The 25,305-nt window shown below is 37.6% G+C and overlaps 1 protein-coding gene across 1 annotated transcript in view; it reads right to left on the reverse strand.

Annotated features, from left to right (window-relative positions):
• The window catches only part of LOC133649945 (uncharacterized), a 333,671-nt gene extending 308,366 nt beyond the window's left edge, over positions 1 to 25,305 (reverse strand). The window contains exon 1 of the mRNA XM_062046662.1: positions 25,246 to 25,305. The gene's annotated coding sequence lies outside the window, so the exon portion shown is untranslated. The remainder of the gene's footprint in view (positions 1 to 25,245) is intronic.

The raw sequence follows: 25,305 nt of genomic DNA on the forward strand, positions 1-25,305 counted from the left end.
TCAAATTAGATCTACGTTGTTTTCATCACACAGCATTCATCCAATCAAATTGCAGGAGAACCAATGAAGAAAAGTTGTCAAACAACGCGCCAGTGAGAAACAATTATGCCAAAGTTGGTTTCGTTCGGGTATGAAAACTACGACATGGTCAACAAAAAACGAATTGCCGTATGCAAATCACGCAGTTCGAATATTACAGACGGAGACGCAACAACTTCCAACTTCGTTCGACATTTGAAGTTGCACAAAGAAGGGTAAGTTTTGAATGTAAGATAACGTTTATTGGCTAAGTAAAGTGACTTTTATTTGCTGTGTAGTTAAATCAGTGAGGCTGCAAACTCACTGCTAACGTTATAACCATAGACATCTTATAAGTAGACGCAGCATCGAGCGCTACTGCCTACTAGCGCAGATGAGACGCGGGGCCGCCATCTTGGAGTGGTGATCCGCTCCACTCAGTGCAATTCATTTGGCAGGAGCAATGAACTGTCAGTGCATTTAATTCATCTTACCTCACTGAATACCACTGATTTTAACGCGCTTTTTTGTCATACGTGTAGCTTTGATAACAGACACATGTTTTGGCGTGTTTTATTATTCATAGTTTGCTTAACAGTAATATAATATTCTTATACGCTATAAGGGACCAGACGTCCGAGATCAAAACTGGGAATATAATCCCAGTAAAGGGGGAAAAAAACGGTCAGCTATTTTTAAGTTGAAGAAACAATATAATTAGGTTATATATACATGCGTATATCCTACATAAACAATAATTAGATATCTATATATCTTATAGACTGTATCTCTGTTGCTGCAGCAGCAGAGAGTTTATTCTGTCTTGACACTTTGTATAGATATTTTGTATTACATTCTTCCCTTAAATGATAATGTTTACACTGATTGTTTTATATATATTTTTTATGTATGTCGCTTTGGATAAAAGCGTCTGCCAAAATACTTAAACATAAACATATATAAAAACCTGAAAGTCTTTATACCAGCTAAAACCACCAATCTGTTTCACTGGATTCAGAATAAAACCAAATGCTGTTTTACCCAACAATGTTAGTATTGGAATATATTATATATTTCTCACGTCACAGCAGCCAATGCTGCGTCTACTTATAAGATGTCTATGGTTATAACGTCATTGCAAACACTGCAGTTCGCTACTTTATTCATACTTTTTGTCAAGTGATTTTTTTTAAGCAGGGTTTCATGAGGTACCTATACATAACGTTACGTTAGTCAATGTATCACACACAGTAACGTAACGTTAGACGGCGGTCAGCAGCACCGCATATTTTAGCCACCTACAAAAAGACAAACATAGTCAAATAAAGGTCAGTTAAAATGTATACTATATTAAGAATATGTGTACATATTGCATAGGGCCCTGACATCTAAAAAGTACAACTCTATTCATTGTTTTGTTCATGTATTTGTTATGTTTTTCATAAACACACATACAGTATGAGATGAGATCAATGAGATCAGGTAAGAACAGGATAAAAACTGCTGTGGAACTAGTTACAATGCAATATGCCATGGAATTACAATGTTAACACTTTTGTGCAAATAAGTACAGTTGCACTTGTTTTTTCAAATGTGTTTATTCTGTAAAGGAATGAGTTAAATGTTTAAAATGACATTGCTATTATGAAGTGCAATGTCAGCACTATTTTTTTTCCTGCAATTTCAAAAGCACTTGTTTTAATAACTAAATACAGTGGTTTTAAAAGCATACACAATCTGTGTAAATATATAAGTCTGTGGTTAAAAGGACTTAAAAGGACTCGAAACTCAAAATGCAGGACTTGGGACTTGACTTGAGACTTTCCAGTCTTGACTTTGGACTTGACTCGGGACTTGCCTGTCTTGACTCGGGACTTGACTCGAGACTTGAGGGCAAAGACTTGAGACTTACTTGTGACTTGCAAAGCAATGACTTGGTCCCACCTCTGGTTTGAGCGGTGCAGTAGTTCTTATGATGGCATTGTGTTTATATGTATGAGTGCACATGTGTACGTTGTTTGAGTCTAAATATTAAAATTGTGATATTTAAGACATTTCATGTTGCTACTAATTTTTTATTTATTTAGTAGCACCGGTGCTACCAGTGAAAAGGCTAAGCGTACAGCATTGTTAAGTTAAATGTATTTTGCACAAAATAATATATATCAAAAAAAAATATATATATATATATATATATATATATATATATATATATATATATATATATATATATATATATATATATATATATATATATATATATATATATATATATATATATTTTAATTATTTTAAATGAATTTCATGTTTTGTCCAAAACATGCATTATTATATGTATTCTCCAATAGTGCATATGCAATAATAAAATCTCCCACCCTAAATCCCCTCCCCATCCTTGCACGTGGAACACTCCCCTTGCACACGTTTCCTAACTGTGCTGAACTCTGCTTTTATTTGGTCTGGTTTGCTGTCCTGCCAAATATCGCAATAGTCAATGGCACTGCAGCCTTTATAGTAGTACTAATTTATCTGTGCATTGTCGTATGTGGGCAATTACTTTGCATATAAAATCGGACATTATACAAATAGATGCACCAGCGCTTGTCATGTTCAACTATACATTTATTTATATTAGAGGGAAGCACTAAAGCAGCTTATACACTGCTTGCCAGCGATTTCCTGAGCAATATTTGAACCTCACACAGCTCAGCTGTTACCAGGATTCTCAAATATAATAAATTCTGGATTTATTGGCAGGCTTTATATTTCTGCATGTGAAGCTCTCCTCATTTATTAGGATTATCTGCATTTTGCGAGAGATAAGCTCTGACGGCACAATTCGGTTTGGAGTCTTTTAATGCAGAATATATAATAAGCTGTTGCTAATTTGATTTTGTGCTTGATCTTTGAATAATAACAACTGATGTCTAGAAATAACTTTTAATTGTTTTCATAATGACATCAAAAGAAAATTATTCAGATGCTGTGGATGTCAGGCATGTTAGCGAGTTTGAATAGCCTACTTTTTCAGCCATGTTAAACATCAGGTGCGGATCCTGCCTTTTAAAGGAAAAATAATATGCCATGACTTTTTCCAGCAAAGGCCTCATACAGAGTAATTGAAGGATGCGGGGAGCATTTTGATGCTAATACCAATCCAATTTAGGTCAATACATGCTAATGTATCTCAACAAAACAACATTTAGTTGTGTGCTGTTGGTTACAAAGCAAATTAGTGTAATATCGAATAGTAATTAGTAAAATCATAAATGTTTTTAATGTTTTAGATTACCAAGGGCCAATGAAAATCTAAATAAAAAATAAAAAATATGATAATGTTTATATATATATATAAATAATATTTAAGAGACGCACTCCTCTGCGCATAAGCCTAGTAGATCAGCTTTGTGTGCGCTACCAAGTAGTAGTGTCCATTGCACGACATAGATGATATAATATATCAAATGTATACATTTAGCTGATAGAGCTTTTTAGTTCTATCTTTGTACCATTATAATGCATGTTGATGACACATTCTAACTTTGTCTCGCAAATTTGACAACGATGAGCAAACAAATGTGCCCTAAACGCCCTGTTGCATTATTGACAGCGGCTAATGTCCCTCCACAGTGCAAGGCCACTTCTAAGTCAGCAATCTTTGCCTCCACGACGGCAAAAACAACTATGTTTCTTCCAAGTATAATTATAATTCTTAGGATGAGGAATAGCTAAACATGAGGTGGGCAGCTCGATACAAATATTGACAGTAGCAATACCAAGTAAAATTTAATTAATGGTTGATATTGCAGTGGTTAGATCTATATTTGTCATTATTAAAAACTATTTTGTCGTTTTTGTTTTTGTTTATAAACTTAAGAAATAAGTCACTGGACACAAGAAGGCTTTAAGGGGAAAAAAAACTCCAAAAGATTTACAATCACAGTCAGTCGTAAGAAATAATTCAGTTTTTTGTGATTATAATTGTGATCAAAAATAGAATCATTCAATGATCTTGAAATTGTGAAGTATCAATATCAGCATTGATATGACCAGTCGAGGGATTCTGATTTTTTTACATTCCCCACAATGCATGGGCGATATCCATATTGAAGAGCGAATTACATTCCAAGAGTGACTTGGCCGTCGTTTTTTTAACCAGTAATATTCATAATACCGACAACGTGTGCTATTGTCAACTGTCACAATCGAGGTGGAGGGAATAAAACTAGCTTTTATCGAATTCCTTAGGTTATTTCAGGTAGCGAGAAACGACTAAAAATAAGAGTAAACACGAAGGCGTGCATGGATTGCTACAATCAAACGAGATGTGATGTGCTGACGACTTTGTTCGTGTTTGTGAAAATCATTTCAGGTAATTAAGAACATTTTGTAAGTAAAAAAAAATCTCAAATAAATAACAGCCCCATTTTGCATTAACTTGATGTGCTTTGTCGAAAAACTCTGATAGTAGTTGTATTGATACTAATAGTACTCACTTCTCTTATACAGACTGCAGCCTCCACATACAACAAAAGTGAAGCAACATGAGAAGAACATTCCCCCAATCCTGCCTTACAGTCACACTGTGCGGAGATGACATTAGATTGGTTATCCGTGATTATCTAGGGTGTCAAACTTCTGGCGGATCATTTCTGAGAGTCCATTACTCGAGCCTGGCTTGATGACACGATTTCCACTGGGATTATAGAGATAAACACAAAGGTCACAAACCCATCCACAAACAAAGCCGTCATAGCTTTCCAGACTGTTATAATTTTGAAAGTCCGTCAAGGTGTAAAATGGGCTGGGTTGAACAATTAAGTAGTTCACCAAGTTGGATGAGATGCCGTGGCCTCTACTCCACTCAGACTTCGGTGCTTTACGCTTATCTTTTTTACTAGTAGCACCGGTGCTACTAAATGAAAAAAAATAGTGACACAGAATTTGTTTTATAGCACAGAAAAATGTTCGTATCAATATCAAATGTCTTAAATATCACAATTTTATTATTTATTATCAAACAAGGTACACATGCCCCCTCATACATATAAACACAATGTCAACATAAGGCCTACTGTAACGCTCAATTATACACAGAGAACATCCCTGAACTGTGCTAGCACTGTCGCTAACACGATATAGATCAAAACTCATATATTGATATAGTTTAGCCCACAAACTAACCCATAAATGGAACTATTTGTTGACGTAACTAAATATCTCCACCATGAATTGTTTTTCAATTTTTGGGACTGATGGGGATCCCAAATACGCAAAAACAAGTAAGAAAAGTTTGTTTTGTATAATAGGATCTCAACTTAAGAGGTGTTTTCGGATAAGAAAAAAGAAAAAGCCTTGAAAATTATGTAAGAAAAGTCAAATATGATCTCCAATCTTCTTTAAAAACATTTATCTATGCTCAATTCTTCAGCTAACAAAAATACAAAAAGAACAAAATGTAAAATAAAGTGCCCTGGTTTAGGAGGACATTAAACGTCGGCAGCAGGAGTGGAATAAATGACTGCACACGGCCAAGGGTTTGAAAAAGGTAGCAGCACAACAAACTTATTACTGCATTTTATTACCAAAGCCTCCAGCTGAGTGCGGCTAATACAACTACTTTATGAAGCGAACGTGGTGGAATCATTCACACAAGGTAAGTATGATGATCAGTGTTCTGATGTAACGTAGCACGCTACCTTTGATGTGGTTTTATGTCAACATGACAGCGTCAGAAGCACAGCAAGTTCAATGCAGGAAATATCCTTTTACTAATAAAAGCAACAACCAGAACTAAACACGAAAATTAACTCGATATAAAAAAAAAGAGGCAACACGCTCTGGCTGCAACTAACGATTAATTTGATAATCGATTAATCTGTTGATTATTACTTTGATTAATCGATTAATAATTGGATAAAAGAGACAAACTACATTTCTATCCTTTCCAGTATTTTATTGAAAAAAACCAGCATACTGGCACCATGTTCTGGACATTGGGGGTGCAGCATACACCAATAATAACACAGAAATGTAACTCATCAGATCAGAACTGAATCAGATATTGTACACGTTTCTGTTGTGAATAATAAAGGATTCATTTTAGGCTGCCTCTGAATAATAGCATGAAATATTCCAGCACCTTCATAACGTTTAGTTATACTAAAGCGTCACTCAAATCTAAATATATTTATATAGCTTTATCGGGCCCGGCTACATTGATCCATTATGAAACGAACCTGAGATATTTCCGTCGGTTACGTTTATTTCGAAATTGGTAACCGTGCGTTTTCTCTCAAAACGGAGTCAAATGTGTTGGATACACATTATCAGCCCCGCGTTGCAAAAAAGCCATAACGTTAACGTTACTCACAAAAAAGCTGAACTCATGACTGCCTGTTGCCACTATGGACTTAAAAAGTTACGTACCGTGAGTTCCCTTCATCCATGGCTCCAACATGTTTCCTTTTCAGGTGCTCCTGAAACAATGTTGTACTTCCGTACCAATTTGCAGGAAACGGTCTTCTTTGAAGTCTTTAAAGTAAAGTGTTCCCACACTTTTGACGACTTAGGTCATACACTTTTCTCCATTGAAGCAATAACCTCAAGAAGTTTTTCCGCTGAACTATCCGTACTGTTTTCCTGCGCCATTTTTCGAATGTTTCCAGCAAAGGAGACGGCGGCGTCACATGAGCTGCACATGACACATCAATGGCTAGCTTACGCCACCTCATGAGACGTAGTTTTGTACTGTTTTTGTACTTATTTTTTATTATTGTTTCTCAGCTGTTTGTAAATGCTGCAGTTTATAAATAAAGGTTTATAAAATAAATAAAAAGCATCCGCGCATGCGCATAGCATAGTTCCAACGAATCGATGACTAAATTAATCGCCAACTATTTTTATAGTCGATTTTAATCGATTTAATCGATTAGTTGTTGCAGCCCTACAACACGCACACATACACACGACTACCTTCTACAGGGAACAAATCAATGATTGTAATGACCAATCCAAACAATACCTCCTTCGTGGACCAGAAGATATCACAGCCATGGAAGCACATTCAATCTCTTTATTAACCAAATGTAACACAATCCAGTGGAAACATCCAACAGAGCTGCTGGAACTGCCGACAAATTGCCACCGCTAAGGTAACAAACACAACTGAGCTAATGCTGCTCTGTCTGGGCGCTGACGTCACACGTCACTTGGCAACAGGCACCACCTTTTAAAGGCACACACTTACACAGGGCAGCACGGTGGCAGAGGGGTTAGTGCGTCTGCCTCACAATACGAAGGTCCTGAGTAGTCGTGAGTTCAATCCCGGCCTCAGGATCTTTCTGTGTGGAGTTTGCATGTTCTCCCCGTGACTGCGTGGGTTCCCTCCGGGTACTCCGGCTTCCTCCCACCTCCAAAGACATGCACCTGGGGATAGGTTGATTGGCAACACTAAATTGGCCCTAGTGTGTGAATGTGAGTGTGAATGTTGTCTGTCTATCTGTGTTGGCCCTGCGATGAGGTGGCGACTTGTCCAGGGTGTACCCCGCCTTCCGCCCGATTGTAGCTGAGATAGGCTCCAGCACCCCCGCGACCCCGAAGGGAATAAGCGGTAGAAAATGGATGGATGGATGGACACTTACACTTTGTTCTAATAATAAATGTCTCTCAACTGCCAGATATTTGATTTTTTTTTTTTTAGTAACGCATTAATTACTTTCCCTAGTAATTAAAGGTTGCTGTTTGCAACTTCCTCAAAGCAGAAAATATAACAAGAACAGCTAGCTCATGTTACCATTAGTTGTTTAACATTTGTTTGACAATCGTCTATATTTTTCACAATTACAAAGTTTATGTAACAAAAAATGTTACCGGCCGGAAAAAAATGATTGGAGTTTATGGCACACACACAAAAGCAGTCCAAGAGAAGCAACAAACATTTTGCAGTCATGTTGTCATAATAGAATATACATTCAATGACAGGTGACGCTAGTTCTCCAAATTTCTATTATCAACAAACAACACCTAAAGCTAATGCGCGTGCATGTGTTACATACGTACGTAATGACGTCATTACGTACGAGAAGCCGTAAGAGGGCGGGTTATACTGTGTAAAATACATTGGAAAGTTGGTGCCCTCGAGGCATCTGTGTAAATGTCGCAAACAGCCCCCTTTAATTACATTTGAGAAGTTCCGTTAGTAATTTAATTACTTTTTCGGCAAGGTAACAAGTAACTATGATTAATTACTTTTTTAAAGTAATTTTCCAAACACTGATGATGATACCATGTATGATGAGAAAGAAGCACAGTGGAGAGCTATCACTAAAGCAGTCGCTCTGCACACCGCCAAGATGTGTAAATGAAAGAGGCTGTTTATCCACTTGACTGACTGAAACTATAGTCTTCATAGTGTTTTACTTTATTAATATACATTTTATAATACTTCATTTTATTTACGGAAGTATTTTATTCAAGGCAGAAGTTTTAAGTTTGCACTTTATTAATCCCAATGTTGGAGATTATTATTTATTTGCATGCAATGTATAATGTTACATTTTAGTTAATAGAAGGATTTTAATCAAGTATTGCTTTCCAGAGAAAGGTCTTATTTAGTTATTTAAAAATTATTCAATAAAAAGTAAAATTCATATCTGGTCTAAAAACAACAACATTATTCAAATTAGAATTTTGCTGAGAGTAAGGCCCTGTCTACACTAAGCCGGATAACCCCTTAAACGAATAATTATTTAGCCTAACCGTGTCAGCCACACTAAACCATCGTTTAAGGCCCCCCTCCTTGGATAATTTTTTACACGGGTGGGTGCGTCGTGTATTTCTTGAATCTCCGACTCTTAGCTTTGTATGGACTCATTGATCATTTACAAACTGAGTTCGGAGAGGAAGTGAAGTCAGAAAGACCGCGCCCCACACAGGAAGTGACGTCAGAAAGAACACGCCACAGCCAGCTTGATAACAACCGGAGATAACCACTGGAAAGATGAAGGCGAGTCATCCAGACATGCCCGTGTTGCTAATTTTTCTACATGTACAGACGCTTGTGGAAATCACACATGAATACCTTAAGTGAAGGAAAGACGATTGTAGCTATTACGGATACTACCAGGGTTTCCCACACATTCATTTATTTGTGGCGGCCCGCCACAAAAGAATTACGTCCGCCACAAATTTAAATAAATAAATAAATAAATAAAATAAAAATTAAAAAATATATATATATATATATATATTATTTTTTTTTTTTTGTCCTCTCCAGCTTCTCAGGCAAATCATGTAGTTGATGTAGATGCCCATATCGGCTGTTCAGATTTACTTTACAAAAGAGAAGTGTAGGATACTTCTCTTGTTGCCTTATTTGTATTTAACTTTATTAAATGTATTTATATTAGAAACACAACATGTGTATATAACAAAGGGTGCAAAGTCTGCAGGCAGTAGGAAACACATGGTTAAGTGTAGGGAGTAAAACTGATGGCAGTCTAAAGTTCAAGATTTTTGGAGCTCTTTGTTCAGTGGATCAGATGTTTGATGAAGCTCTGGTCTATCTACCACCACTACTGTTTTCTGTTTATTTGTTACTGACTGTGGCAGGACACCTCTGCCTCTGTTTCACTTTATGTTGCTGGTAAATAATATGGTTGTAGTAGTAGGCTAAAGTTAAATTATTTAGTATGCACTAATTAAAGGGGCAGAGCTTTGAGACATTTTAGCTTTTATATTTTATAAGATATATTTTTTGTAAGAACCACAATTAATAAATATATTTTAGTGAATAACTTATTGTTCAAATCTGTATATTAATATGTACATAAAGTGTTGTAATTATATTGTAAAATGGATGGATGGATGTTTAAAACAAAACTGTTATTATTCATTAGTAAGTATACATTTCTTTAGCCTTTTAAGAGAAAATCAAATCATTGTAGTAAATTATGCAAATTACTCGATGATGTCATGGTGACCACGCCCATAGCCACGCCCCCACCGCCACAGGTATCTTGGCAGTTTATGGGAAACACTGACTACACATCTCAGACGGCAAGAGAACTTCCGAATGTAATTCTACTTGGCGAAAAGCTTCGTCCATTTGTCGTAGGGGAGACAACAAGAATGCGGGCTCCCGTGGATGTGATGAAAAAAGGTAGCGTTTGCTTTGCATTACCTGGCCGTCGAGTGAAGACTACGGAAAACATCGAATGCATTTGGACTGGCAAAATAGACTGTATCAGTTATTATCCGCAATGTATGTCGCGGACTCAACGTCTAGGTCCAGAGTATAAAAACTCACCAAAAACGAATGGACAATAAAGGTGAAGGCAAACGAGTGAGGAGTGTCCTGACCAGGGGCCGTACTTATCAAGCTTCTTAGAATTACTCCTAAGAAGTCTGCTAAGAGTTGACTTAAGAGTAAATAAATTCTTCGCTGAAAGCTGCACTTAAAAGTTAGTTATCAAGCGTCTTACTCACACTTTCAGCGAAGTGTAGGACTGAATCTTAAGTGTCACACTCAGAGCTGAATTACGACATTACTATGTGCCGTAAACGGAATTTTAGGTGACGTCATTTCTGTGTCCATAGAAATGACCAATCACGGAAGGGAATCCGTTGTCTAAGAATAAAGAAATATCTTGGAAATATTTAAGTGGACAATGGGAGTGTATATTTTGACAATAAACTGCAAAATAATACAAAACAAACTAGTCCCCGCCGGCACTCACGCTACCGCTCCCTCTCTTCTATCGCCCACACACTCACTGACGTCACTCACCTCACGGCCACACACATACGCTACTGTCATAACATTTTCTTTCCAATTCATTAATTAGGCAACTAATTTGAAACTGGTGTGGGTGGCTCTATATATACTAGCCCACTGCAGACACATGCAGAAATCAACAAGGAATGGAAAAGTATTAAATCTGTGACAAAAATAATATCCGCTCTGTCTAAACGATACTGTTTGATCAGCTGCTCGTCATCAAAAAAAACAAAACATTGTTCCGTTCCCTGAACGTTCGCGCACGTCTCTCTCGCCTCAGTGCCATCCCCTGCTGGCAACTCATAACCACTTAAGACACCTCTGAAGGTCTCTTAAATATCGTGGAGAGTAGGAGTGATTCTTAGACTTAAGAACGTTGATAAAAAGCTTTTATTCTTAAGTTTGAGAGTAGGACTAAATTTCGCAAATTCTCAGGACTTAAGTGTAAAATGGCACTCTAAGAAGCTTGATAAGTACGGCCCCAGATATCTAGATCCCTAGATTGATTGATGTAAAATGTTCTTTATCACATTGTTTACTTTCACATGTCCATTAAATGTTTGATTAATTTATGATGGCTCAGGTGTGATTCAAAACAATAGGGCCCCACAGCACACTGGATTCCAGTTAATTGAAATACCACACTGGATATTGTTTAGATAAGTTAAATTTCATTTAAGAACTTGCACACAAAGCAACACTGGAGATGCAGTGTCATTTCACACGACTAGTTTTTGATCAAATAAAAGCAAAAGTTGTCATGAATTATCTCTGTCATTTGTATTAAATTAGTTCTTTAAAAAGAGAATAAAATGGAAAAAAAATGTAAATCAAATTGTTTGTGAAAAAATCGGAGATTTTACTTCTTAGGCCATATCGCCTACCACAAAACCTAATTAGGAGCCTTTGTAACCCGTTTGAAAATGATTCTATTATCATTTAGATACCGAATAATATATTGTGATATATACACTACCGTTCAAAAGTTTGGGGTCACCCAAACAATTTTGTGGAATAGCCTTAATTTCTAAGAACAAGAATAGACTGTCGAGTTTCAGATGAAAGTTCTCTTTTTCTGGCCATTTTGAGCATTTAATTGACCCCACAAATGTGATGCTCCAGAAACTCAATCTGCTCAAAGGAAGGTCAGTTTTGTAGCTTCTGTAACGAGCTAAACTGTTTTCAGATGTGTGAACATGATTGCACAAGGGTTTTCTAATCATCAATTAGCCTTCTGAGCCAATGAGCAAACACATTGTACCATTAGAACACTGGAGTGATAGTTGCTGGAAATGGGCCTCTATACACCTATGTAGATATTGCACCAAAAACCAGACATTTGCAGCTAGAATAGTCATTTACCACATTAGCAATGTATAGAGTGTATTTCTTTAAAGGCCTACTGAAAGCCACTACTACCGACCACGCAGTCTGATAGTTTATATATCAATGATGAAATCTTAACATTGCAACACATGCCAATACGGCCGGGTTAACTTATAAAGTGACATTTAAAACTTCCCGGGAAATATCCGGCTGAAACATCGCGGTATGATGACGTATGCGCGTGACGAAGTCCGAGTAACGGAAGTTATGGTACCCCGTAGAATCCTATACAAAAAGCTCTGTTTTCATTTCATAATTCCACAGTATTCTGGACATCTTTTGCAATTTTTTTAATGAACAATGAAGGCTGCAAAGAAGACAGTTGTAGGTGGGATCAGTGTATTAGCAGCGGACTACAGCAACACAACCAGGAGGACTTTGTTGGAGCGCTAGCCGCGCTAGCCGCGCTAGCCGCGCTAGCCGCCGACTTCACCTTGACTTCCTACGTCTCCGGGCCGCCAAACGCATCGGGTGAAGTCCTTCGTCCTTCTGCCGATCGCTGGAACGCAGGTGAGCATGGGTGTTGATGAGCAAATGAGGGCTGGCTGGCGTAGGTGGAGAGCTAATGTTTTTAGCATAGCTCGGTGCAGTCTGGTTGCTAAGTTAGCTTCAATGGCATCGTTAGCACAGCATTGTTAACCTTCGCCAGCCTGGAAAGCATTAACCGTGTATTTACATGTCCACGGTTTAATAGTATTGTTGATTTTCTATCTATACTTCCCGTCAGGGGTTTATTTCTTTTGTTTCTATATGCAGTTAAAGCAAGATGCTATCACGTTAGCTCGTAGCTAAAGCATTTCGCCGATGTATTGTCGTGGAGATAAAAGGCACTGAATGTCCATTTCGCGTTCTCGACTCTCATTTTCAAGAGGATATAGTATCCGAGGTGGTTTAAAATACAAATCTGTGATCTACAATAGAAAAAGGAGAGTGTGGAATCCAATGAGCCAGCTTGCACCTAAGTTACGGTCAGAGCGAAAAAAGATACGTCCATCGCTGCCTCTCAAGTCATTCACTGTAACGTTCCTCATCTACGAATCTTTCATCCTCGCTCAAATTAATGGGGTAATCATCACTTTCTCGGTCCGAATCTCTCTCGCTCCATTGTAAACAACGGGGAATTGTGAGGAATCCTAGCTCCTGTGACGTCACGCTACTTCCGGTACAGGCAAGGCTTTTTTTTTATCAGCGAGCAAAAGTTGCGAACTTTATCGTCGATTTTCTCTACTAAATCCTTTCAGCAAAAATATGGCAATATCGCGAAATGATCAAGTATGACACATAGAATGGATCTGCTATTCCCATTTAAATTAAAAAAAATCATTTCAGTAGGCCTTTAAAGTTAAGACTAGTTTAAAGGTATCTTCATTGAAAAGTACAGTGCTTTTCCTTCAAAAAATAAGGACATTTCAATGTGACCCCAAACTTTTGAACGGTAGTGTATAGTTATCGGAGGAGGCTGCAATACATAGAAAAGTCATAGATACTGTTTGATCGGACTTCTCTGCTTCCTTCCAGTAAATGGCAGTTCATTAGTTTGCCTGTTTAGCTTCCTGGAGCATAAATCAAGCCAATCTATTTCCCTCCGACCTCAGTCCCAGGCGGCTTACTTAGAAGCATGCCAATGCAACGCTGGCTGTGGAATGAGCAACGGTAAGCGTGCAGCCTGTTCTGAAGCCGAGCTGTCTGACAGTATAAACAGGCCTCTGTCTCCTCTTGAGCGCAATCCGGATCAAGCAGGCTTAGTGGGCATGACCAGTGGGGGCCCAGACGGGCCCAAAACGTACATCGCAACATTGTCTTAAGGTTTTGGTGAACTACTGACGAGAACTAAACACATCACATCGCTCACAGGCCTGGATAAAAAGTCGACACTCTGCTGAGGATACCCAGCAGACTAAAAAAGCTAATGAATAATTCTGAACAGCCTCTCTTTTTTTACTCAGCCTGATTTACCGAAATGAAACTCACATCTCTCACTATCTGATTGCTTAGAGTAAGTAGCCTAAGATGTATTCCTTAAACATGACTATAAAATTATTGCTTTATTTGGAGTTCTTTCATTTGTTTAATATTGGCTAGCAATGAAATTATTGTTTTGTAGCATAAACAAGTAACAGTTATATATCCATCCATCCATCCATCCATTTTCTACCGCATGTCCCGTTCGGGGTCGCGGGGGTGCTGGAGCCTATCCCAGCTGCATTCGGGCGGGAGGCGGGGTCCACCCTGGACAAGTCGCCACCTCATCGCAGGGCCAACACAGGTATATCGTATTACCCAAACCACAATTAAATCTAAATTTGAAAAAATGATGGGTATGAATAAGTTATCGGTTGTCGGTACTGGTCTAAAAAGCAGGAATTATTGATATCACCTCGAAGAAAATATATTGTGCATCCCTACTCCTTTCACTTTCAGTCCGGGCTGCACAAATAAATCAAAATCTAAATTAATTATGTGCCGTTCCAATGGTCCATGGGCTAAACTTTGAACTTCTGACTGACACCTCACTCGACCCAAGAGACAACTGTTTACTCAGTATTCTGTGGCACAATATTCAATGAACTTTTATATAAAAAAATAAAAAAAAGTACCAGCCTCTCTTTTAACGTACATAGTTTGGGGCAAATACAGCAACTCCTAATGATGACTGTCTGGAACACTGACTACGATATGCAATTGTGAAAACACTAACATGCTGTTTGACGAGTGGGCTTTTCTCATAAAAGCAAGGAATTCCAAAACATAAAACATGCTGTAAATGGTACGTATCAATGTTGTACCTTTGAAATTTTTTTGAAGTCTTTGTTTTTTAACAATTCAAAGACAACATACGATGTCGGAAGCCATGGAGCTTTGTTACCACCTTTACAACACAAAAGTATTCCTTTTTTGAAAATAACTCAACTTGACCCTTGTTTGTGCTTAATATCACAAATATACTTGTATCGAATAAAACATATAATTAAAATAAAAATCATTCAGTTAAAATTATTTGAGTGTCTATGTTTTCCATAGAAACTGATAGCAATATTTTCCTAGTTTCATTTACATGAACAGTTGAACTGTAATATTTATTTGACACCCTGTTGAAGCATTAGATTTGTTAAATGGCTTAAATATAAAAAAATAAAGCCTTTAGAAAATGAGCTAGCTTACCTGACACACTGCTATTTTAAGCAAGCTCTATTTTGGTTTAGTGAAGTGATTTATGTAGCGCTTTTCTCAAAGCGCTTTACATAGTCAAACCTAGGGCTGGGCGATAAAACAATAACAATATATATCGCGATAGACATGTGATCAATATCAATAGAAAATGGGGTCGATAGAACGTTCGATAATTTCACTTAGTTCTGTTAGAAAAAAATAGGAAGAAAGGCGGAGCCGGAACCGCACGGCATTCTGGAGGGTGTAGGCAGAGGAAGGGCTTTGGCCTCTCGACCTATCACGGCCGAGCCTGAACCACAAGGCATTCTGGGAAATGCTAACAGGAAAAAAAAAAAAAAAGCAACAACGGCTGTCGGCTAGCTGACGACGAGGAGTGAAACGAAACGGGAATATGAGTGCGGCAGCACGAGAGGAAATTGTAAATAAAAAGGAAACGTCACGTCACCAGTTTGGCAGTATTTTGGATTTTTTAAAATCCGATACGAATCAGAGTAATACTGCCTGCAAACTTTGCAAGGTCGTCGTCCCGACCAAGACTGGGAACACGACAAACTTATTTTACCACCTGAGCCGCTCTCACCCGCTGGAGTACAGCAGTATCAAACAGCCACAACCATCTACATCAGCCGGTGCAAGTGGAACAGCACCGAAGCGACAACAACAGACCACCATCGTCTCGATGGTGGTCTGTTGTTGCCGCAGACAGTATTACTCGGCAGCAGTGCCATACGACAAAAATTCAAAACGTTATAAAGAAATAACGGATGCAGTGGTGTACACTACTAATTTCTTAATTACAATACTTTGCACATTTTGTTGGATTAAGCATTTATTTAATGTCAATATTTGCACATCGACCAGTATTTTCATTTATTTGACTGTTTTTCATAATGCTGACCTTGTTCTAAAGATTAAAGGTTATATTTAAAATAAAGGTATTTAAATTCATCCTTTTTTCTCCTGGTCTTTATTTAGAATAGTTGTTTGTTTGTTTTTATCAATAATTATCGATATCGACTGATATGAAACACTTATATCGTGATACATTTTTTAGTCATATCGCCCAGCCCTAGTCAAACCCATTCTCTAAGTTACATTTAAACAGCGTGGGTGGCACTGAAAGCAGGTGGGTAAAGTATCTTGCCTAAGGACACAACGGCATTGATGAGAATGGTGGAAACGGGGCTCGAACCTGGAACCCTCAAGTTGCTGGCTCGGCCGCTGTACCAACCGAGCCACGCCGCCCCGTTTAGTCACATGACAACTAGTACTGTAACAAATCATCGACATTGTCGACAAATATCGACAATAAAACTTTAATAAAAATGTATTTGTCCATAATAGTTGTGACATCGTCACTTGTGTTACCTTGCCAGCTAGCTAACAATTGTGACATGAAGCTGTGTGAAAAATAGATTTAAATATCATTTTAGCCAACGTCCGCCAGCTAAACTTTGTCTGAATCAATTCAAGTACTTTTCAAAGCAGTGTCAATTTGCAGAAAGGCACATCGCAAACATCAATCACACACACACAATGTGCCAGTATCATAAGATTAAACGTACAATCTTTCAGATAGCTAAAATGTTGAGAATCAATGATACACTTCCATACGAGTCTACTAGATTGCTAAAAAGTACAGGAGTTAATCAATAATCAATATTATACCTATGTGCTTCTTTTTAAACACATCATTACAATTTACAATTTCCATTACAATTTCCATTTTATCGTGGTGGCCTCGGAACCAAACATACAGTATTGGACACTAAGGATGGAATGGTTTGTGAAAAAATCGCACTTTTGGTTCGTAAAATGTTTAATCAGTTTGGAGCTTATGGCCCTAAGATTTCAACATTAACTTAATAGCAGACGGAATCGCTGAATTGGTCATTAAAAACCGAATATACTGTTGAACGCGGAAAGTTGTGGCCACCTCAAACACAAGTGTGTAAAACAAACTACGAAGAAAATTAGTAAGGAGAGACATCTATTTTGCTTATAAAATATCCAAAAACCGCCAACTATACTGAGTTATAGGAATGTAACGATAAACTCTATTAATGATAACCGCGATTAAACTCCTGACGGTTAGTGTTATTATTTTAAATTAATAATGATCGAAAAAACGTGATTGACAACTAACTGCACTTTGATTAACTCACAGACTGACTGGCAAAAGCTTGCTAGCTTAAATGCTAACATGAAAACTAAAGACATTAACGTCTTTAAATGTATATTTATATTCTAACATAGTACAGTAATTGAAATGTACACTTTTAAATACCTAGTTAAATAAAACAAACAAATAAAAAAGATGTCAGTAAGCAAAATGTTGCACAGATCACAACCAAAGCAACAAAATAGGTTCTGTCACTGTTAAGGATGAGGTGGGGGACCCTCAAATATACACAACCAAAACAATAAATAAATAAATAAAAGGTCTTGTGACTAAAATGATCATGGTTATCATTATTATTGTGATGTTGTTGAATGTGCTCAAAAATGTATTACACACACTCTAAAATCTTTTAACCAAGTTGTATTTTTTTAAATAACTAAAATAAATAGCCACAAAATACACTTTCTTGGCAAAGGAAATATTCTTCTGTCTTCATAAGAGCCATATTATTTTATTTGTGTGTTTATGTTGGCCCTGCGATGAAGGGGCAACTTTTCCACAGTAGGGTTATACGGTATACCGGTATTAGTATAGTACCGCGATACTAATGAATCATATTCGGTACTATACCGCCTCTAAAATGTACCAGTCCCCTACCCCGGCGCCCCGTTGTCGTCACGTCGTGACATTGCTGGTTTACGAGCAGAGGAGCATATTCGGCAGCATACAATCACGGAGTACTTACAAGCAGACACAGTGTGTAGACAGAAAAGGGAGAACGGACGCATTTTGGCTTAAAAACTAAGGATAAAGGTGAAGTTATAACACTGAAACACCCTCAGGAAGAGGTGCTTCAATACATGGCTAGCTAGCTAGCGGCTAAAGTCCATCCACAGTTTGCAGTGTTTTAGCTACTTCTAAATCACTAATCCTCGCCTCCATGGCGACAAATAAAGTATGTTTCTTACAAGTATCATCCCTGCAGGACGAGGAATAGCTAAACATGCTTCACTACAAACCGTAGCTCACCGGCATGAAAATGTAAACAAACGCCATTGGTGGATCTACACCTAACGTCCAATGTAATGATACCAAGTACAGTAGCGTATCTAGTCGATTCTACTATGATTACATCGATATTGTTTAGCATCACTACATTTTTTAATTTTTTTTTCAAGTTCATATTATGTTTATGAACTCAGGAAATATGTCCCTGGACACATGAAGACTTTGAATATGACCAATGTATGATCCTGTAACTGCTTGGTATCAGATTGATACCCACATTTGTGGTGTCATCCAAAACTAATGTAAAGTATCAAACAACAGAAGAATAAGTGATTATTACATTTTAACAGAAGTGTAGATAGAACATGTTAAAAGATCAATTAAGCAGATATTAACAATAAATGAACAAGTAGATTAATAATTCATTTTCTACCACTTGTCCCGAATAATTTTGACAAAATAATAGAATGGAAAATGACACAATATGTTACTGCATATGTCAGCAGCTAAATTAGGAGCCTTTGTTTGCTTACTTACTAATAAAGGACAAGTTGTCTTGTATGTTCACTATTTGCAATATGTTTAATGTACCCTAAGATTTTTTGTTAAAATAAAGCCAATAATGCAAGTTTTTGATCAGTTGTTTCACTTCACGCGAGTTCACTTCCTGTTGAACGGAGTCCGTGTCCAACTGTTTCAACCCGACACTGTGGAGTTTATACCAATAACTTTGTGCAAAGACAGCAAAACCTTTTTTGTTAATATGAATACTGGAGCTCAGTTGTTCAGACAATAATGTGTTAATACAATAATGTCTCTTGTTTACATGTTAGCATTTAAGACAGCGAAAAAGCTATCGCTAGTTGGTCTCCATAATTTTATCAATGTGTGGCTATCAATCATGGTTTCTCGATCATTTTCATTTAATACAGTAATACCAACTGTCAGGAGTTGTACAGTGGTTATCATTACTACTGTTTATTTGTAGTAGAAACGCCTACAGCTGCTGAAAGAGTGACCACTTTTGTAATCCGTGACAACGCATACATATGGCGATTATCCTGGCTAGCAAACTTACCGACTTCATTTTCATTTATCGTCCGGTTAATAGACTTATCGAGTATCAGCCCAGGCCTAATTTTAGTTATTTAAAAAAAACTTGGTCAAATGATTTCAGTGTGTGATATTTTGGTCACGATAACCATGATATGAAATTTTCATAACATTATATACTGTACCTTATTAGGGGTGAATGATAAATATTGGACAAATAATTATCATGCCAATATGAGGAATTATGATATCACACTGATGAATCCAATAACATTGAAAATATCTCAGATAACCAATTGTAAAAAAAAAATGTCTCCAATGAGGGGAGATTACCCGTACTGTGCTGTAGGGTGAGCAAAACAAGCGCTCCTTTTCTCCCAGGAGATCGCAAAAAGCCACTACCTGACCAGGGCTCAGAAAATCTGCAGAGACTCCCCCAACCCCCACCAAGGACTGTTTTCACTGCTGTACTCTACAAAGAGGTTCCGCAGCCTCCGTAGCAGAACCTCCAGGTTCTGTAACAGCGTCGTCCCTCAGGCCATAAGACTCTTGAACGCATCATAATTATCCCCTCAATTACCCCCAAAAATGGATTAACTCGCTGGAATATAAAGACAATATAACATACATCCATAAACGTGGATGCATATGCAAAAGTGCAATACATTTATCAGTACAGTGATCTATTTATTTATATCTGCACCTTATTGCTATTTTATCCTGCACTACCATGAGCTAATGCAACAAAATTGTGTTCTAATCTGTACTGTAAAGTTCAAATTTGAATGACAATAAAAAGGAAGTCTAAGTCTAAGTCTGAAAGTCTAAGTCTATACTTCCCCTGAGCCCATTGTTAACAACCATTTTAACCATGATCACTCGGGACTAACTTCTTCACTGTTTTAAAGGAAGACATTATGAATTTGGCCGACGATAGAGATTTTAATACTATTGCTATATCCTGATAATGCAAGTTGATGACACATTCTAATTGTGTCCCGCAAACTAACAGGCGAACAGTCGCGTCCTTAATGCAATGTAGCGTCCTCGCTAGTGGGCTAGCAGCTAACGTCCCTTCACAGTGCAAAGCCACTTCTAAGTCAGCAATCAAATAAACTATGTTTTTTAAATGTAACATTATCACTGGAGAACGAGAAATAGCTAAACATGCAACATGGGGCGGCGTGGCTCGGTTGGTTGAACGGCCGTGCCAGCAACTTGAGGGTTCCAGTTCGATCCCCGCTTCCGCCTTTCTCGTCACTGCCGTTGTGTCTTTGGGCAAGACAATTTACTCACCGGCTCCCAGTGCCACCCACACCGGTTTAAATGTAGCTTAAAGATGTAGATAATGGGTTTCACTATGTAAAGCGCTTTAAGTCTCTAGAGAAAAGTGCTATATAAATATAATTCACTACACACCGTAGGAGGATACGCTAACTGCTAACCACAAGATAAAGCTCTTCAGTGTAAACAGAGGTGGACGGATCGATACAAATGTCGACAGTAACGATACCGAGAATATCAGTATAAGGTCAATACTACAATGGTTAGATTAATATTTTTTACTATCAAAGGATTGTTGTTTTTGTTATGGTTTACAGGATCAGGAAGAAAGTCACTGGACACATGAGGACTTTAGGGCAAAAACCAAATGATTTAAATCAGAGCCAATTGTAGGAACGTTTTTGAAAATGTAATTGATATACCGTAATTTCCGGACTATAAGCCGCACCTGACTATAAGCCGCACCAGCTAAATTTAGGGGAAAATACAGATTGCTCCATATATAAGCCGCACCCGACTATAAGCCGCAGGGTTTTGATGTGTAATTACCGTAGTATATAGGGGTTCCTGCTACCACGGAGGGGATTGTCGGGACAGAGATGACTGTTTGGGAACGCAAAGCGTCCCATTTATTAACAATAAATCTTTCAATCATTCAATCAAACTTTCACATCTTTGACATGGCGAACAGCATTCGTGCAGAGTACAAATAATACAACGGTGCAAAGTAATACAAAGTGCTTGCCTGTATGTTATCAAAATAACCAGCCTACCAGTATATGAAAAGTCAGTCTTTAATCATTGTGTCATCGTGTTCCTCCTGCGTACTAAAACCACCGAAATCCTCTTCGTCGGTGTCGGAGAAGAACAGGCCGCAAATAAGCCGCACCGTTGTATAAGCCGCAGGGACCAGAACGAGGGGAAAAAGTAGCGGCTTATAGTCCGGAAATTACGGTAGTTACACCGCCATCTTGAGTTTTTTTCTGATTATAGCGGTTACCAAAAAGTTAATCATTCAATGATCTTAAGTACTTAAAAGTATCAGCATTTGTATGACCAATACTTCTTCGGAAAGTACTTGGTATTGGATCGAGACCAAATTTGTAGTATTGCCCAAAACTAATGTAAAGTATCCAAACAACAGAAGAATAAGTGTTTATTATATTTTAACAGAAGTGTAGATAGAAACAGAAAATAACCAGATAATAACAGTAAATTAGCAAGTAGATTTATAATAGTTTCGAGAAAATAATACAACCGGAAAATATGCAATATTTTACTGCATACGTCAACTTCTAAATTAGGAGCCATAGTAATGTGTTTTGAAATAGTTATATATAATATACATTGTTATTGCAGGAGGCTGCAATACATATCGCAATGTACTGTAGACTTTAAGCCATATAGCCCACCCTAAATGCTATTTGCACCAAATGCTCCATAAATATTCCGTGAGGAAGAAAAAAAACATCACTCTTTAACACATCAAACCTTTTCAACTACCTGAAACGCCGGTATTGCTTTGACAGTGTTTTGAAAGCCTACGAAGAAGGCTGCTGATACAGAAGCTACCCCAAAAGCACATTTAACATGTACGTTTGTAAATCTTATTTTTTTAAAATTAACAAATATCAATAAGTTATATGCTTATTGGTATCGTTCTTTAGAAGCATTGTGCATGCCTATATTTTAGTGATCTTTCGTTCCACTTTTTCAGGTGGTTTTTTTTTTGGTAATAGCATTTTAAGAATGTTAAAAAATTGTCTTTGAGCCGCACTTTGAATACCCCTGACAAGGGTTGTACGGTATATCGGTATTAGTATAGTACTGCGATACCACTGAATCATATTCGGTTCTATACGCCTCTGTAAAGTACCGGTCCGCCACCGGTCGTCACGTTGTGTCATTGCTGGTTTACGAGCAGACGAGCATGTTCGGCAGTGCGCAATCACGGATTACTTACAAACAGATACAGTGTGTGGGCAGAAAAGGGAGAACAGGCGTATTTTGGCTTAAAAACTAAAGATAAAGGTGAAAATATAACACTAAAACGCCCACTGGAAGAGGTGCTTTAAGACATGGCTAGCTAGCTAGCAGCTAAAGTCCAGACCCAGTCTGCAGTGTTTTAGCTACTTCTAAATCACTAATCCTCGCCTCCATGGCGACAAATAAAGTCAGTTTCTTACAAGTATCATCCCTGCAGGACGAGGAATAGCTAAACATGCTTCACTACACACCGTAGCTCACCGGCGTCAAAATGCAAACAAACGCCATTGGTGGATCTACACCTAACATCCACTGTAATGATACCAAGTACAGTAGCGTATCTAATTGATGCTACTATGATTACGTCGATATTTTTTGGCATCACATCTTCTTTCGTTTTTTTAAAATGTATATTATCAGGAAATATGTCCCTGGACACATGAGGACTTTGAATATGACCAATGTATGATCCTGTAACGACTTGGTATCGGCTTGATACCCAAATTTGTGGTTTTATCCAAAACTAATGTAAAGTATCAAACAACAGAAGAATAAGTGATTATTACATTTGAACAGAAGTGTAGATAGAACATGTTAAAAGAGAAAGTAAGCAGATATTAACAAGAAATAAACAAGTAGAATAATAATTCATTTTCTACCACTTGTCCTTAATAATTTTGACAAGATAATAGAATAGAAAATGACACAATATGTTACTGCATATGTCAGCAGACTAAATTAGGAGCCTTTGTTTGCTTACTTACTACTAAAAGACAAGTTGTCTTGTATGTTCACTATTTTATTTAAGGACAAACTTGCAATAAAAAGCATATGTTTAATGTGACGTAAGATTTTTTTGTTAAAATAAAGCCAATAATGCAATTTTTTGTGGTTCCCTTTATTTAGAAAAGTACCGAAAAGTATCGAGATAATTTTGGTACCAAAATATTGGTATCGGGACAACACTACCCCTGACATAAATGATCGATTGAACTAGTTTTAGTGATACATTAAAATGATCCCTTGTACACAGATGCACGGGTGACGTGTACTGAGTCTATTCAACTCCTGGTGTTTTTCTATGAATGTAACGTCCAAAATGAATGGGCACAATGACAAAAGGCAGCCAATCATTTCCAATTGTCTAAAGAAAAAAAAAAGGAAGCAGCGGCAGTGTCGATCACAAAGCACTACATCCTCAGAAGTCTGCAGATGTCAAACGTGTCTTACAGTATAAGCTTAATTAGGCAAGGCAAGGTGTAAATGCTTTATGTGATTTCTCAGGGAAGAATGTAATTAGTCCACAACTGGCTTAATTAGGCTGATGTGGGGGGCCTGGGGGGGGGCATGTGATTAAAAATTAGCTGTGGACATATGATTGCATACAGCATGCACATCTGTGGTTGTTTAGTCGATAGCTATGTCTATTGGAGATTGTATGTAAACCTATCACATATTTAAGGTTCAAAATGACAAGGCAAAGGGAAATAAATGTAGTACCCCATAAACTTTTGTTTAAATATACATATATATATATGTATAAACATATATACTTTTTTCCTTCTTGCAATGTTTTTTTGGCTAAAATACATGTTATACTTCTGTACTTTTTTTCTGTTTGTATTTATTAAGCTGTAAACAATCTATAGAGCTGCTTAATTACATTGCACATGTGTACCGTGACAATAAAACTATGCTCTATAAAGAAAGTAATTGTTTGTGAGAGTCATATAGTTTATTTAAATATCAAACACAATCCAATGAGGACATTTCATCAAAAGTAAGGCTTCAATTTGTCATGTAATGAAGAAATGTTGTTTTCTTCCAAACACACAACGTCACACACTGTAAAACTTGCTCATATGTAAAGAACCACCCGGCAACACAAAACACATATTAATAATCATGTCTTTTGTGGTTAAAATCTGAAATGTGCATTACCTTTTTTTTTAAAATAAATAAGTGTGCCAGTCAAAACAAACGCGCCTGTGCACTATTTGTTTGTTTTTTTAAAGGTAGTAATTTATCAGGAGTGCTGCGTGAGATCAGTCCGCGACCATGCATTTTTCCAAACTAACATTTGCCTTTTCCCCGTCTTCACAAGAGAACCCTGCGTGCATGCACGGCAAAAGGAAAAACCGGCAAATTAAAATCCAAAGGAAAGGAAAAAATCCACTTGACTAAAGAGTCCGGCACAAAAACACATCTTCCCTCCTTTCCCTCTCTTTTTCTCTCCCTTCCTCTCCTTCCTCCTCCTCCCTCGCTCTCCCGCCCTCCCTTCCCAGCCTCTCTCACTCCCGGCCTGGCTTGCCTGTCTTGACTCCATGAACAATGTCCTGCCTTTTGTAATGACGGGGAGGGAAGTGGGGGGAAAGGCCGCTCAAGTGGTAAAGCCCTGCCCGCAAAGCACTGACATTGAAAATGAATGACAGCTTACCTGCATGCCAATCTTCATCAGACTGACACTGGGCTGACAGCACAGCCTATACTCCTCCAC

This window comes from Entelurus aequoreus, linkage group LG05, assembly GCF_033978785.1.
Source record: "Entelurus aequoreus isolate RoL-2023_Sb linkage group LG05, RoL_Eaeq_v1.1, whole genome shotgun sequence".
Classification (NCBI taxonomy): Eukaryota; Metazoa; Chordata; class Actinopteri; order Syngnathiformes; family Syngnathidae; genus Entelurus; species Entelurus aequoreus.